This window comes from Wolffia australiana, chromosome 6 (genome assembly GCF_029677425.1).
Source record: "Wolffia australiana isolate 7733 chromosome 6, ASM2967742v1".
Lineage (NCBI taxonomy): Eukaryota > Viridiplantae > Streptophyta > Magnoliopsida > Alismatales > Araceae > Wolffia > Wolffia australiana.
In genome coordinates, this window is record NC_135840.1 from 6193928 (window position 1) to 6195055 (window position 1128).

A 1128-nucleotide genomic window follows, 5' to 3' on the forward strand; every position below is an offset into this window, starting at 1 on the left:
AAATGGGAACATTTAAAAGATAGGACTTTTTTTGGGGCTTGGAATAAATCCATTAGAGGCAAAAATGTTAGAGGCGACAATGATTAATCAAAAAGTAGCATACCCAACTCAAAGCTTGATACATATTGAAAACGAATAATTAAACTGACAACCACTGATTGTCTATAGTTGAAATATAATCGTGTAGTTATCACCTTATCATGGGATAGACTCGAGTTTCCTAACAGGGTCTGAACTTGCTCCTGTAATGAATGTTGATGATAATAAATCCTTTTTTACAGAGTCAGAGGCTCTTCAATGGTTACCCTTCACTTATTACTTGTGTAATATCGGCTTGGATCACACCAAAGTATTGATTGAATAAAAAATTATCATGATTGGAAAACATCCAATCGTTACAGCTATGTTGTAAAATAGACATTCCACACAATTTATGATGTGATTTGTAGACAATTTCCCTAATACAAGAGTCTGAAATACAAAATGCTCTTTGTTATTATGTTATTTATTAGTCACTTTTTATTAAAGGGCTGATAGGCATTCATGCTGATTAAGAATCAGTGCACCCACATGAACATTTGAGATGAGGTTCTTAGCAAAACGTACTGGGTTGAACCTCTAAGTGAAGCAGAGAGGGTGATGTTACTTTTGTAATTCCCATTGACAAATGATATGTTCCCGTTTCAGTTCTTGTTCATGAAAATTAAAACACAATTTTGCATGGTGAGAAAAAAAGAATATTGTCAAGAATGGGATTCGAACCCATGCCCTTTCGGACCAGTACCTGAAACTGGCGCCTTAGACCAACTCGGCCATCTTGACTTGTGAAATAAGGGCACTGATTTAGATTTTCAACCGCAGGACAGTTTGAATTTGCACGTCATGGGTCTTGCATTATCTACAAGTATTCTGTGTTTTGGGGTTCGTCATCCTTCGATCTTATAATCGCTAAGCGGTTTATAAATGCTATTCTTAATGAAACCTACGTGTTATATCTTCTCTACTTTTCGTGGGTGTTGATTTGAGGGAACGCTGACTTATCCACAGCGTAGGATCTCACAATTCGCAAAATAATATCACGCTTTTGACTAGTCCTCAAAATATCCATAAGGCTGTAAACACGAGAAA

General features: G+C 36.3%; 1 non-coding gene across 1 annotated transcript; it reads right to left on the minus strand.

The window, feature by feature from the left end:
• Nucleotides 1-741: 741 nt before the first annotated feature.
• TRNAL-CAG (transfer RNA leucine (anticodon CAG)) lies at nt 742-822 on the minus strand. Its single transcript has one exon. It is a non-coding gene; the product is annotated as a tRNA-Leu (tRNA).
• Nucleotides 823-1128: the final 306 nt, after the last annotated feature.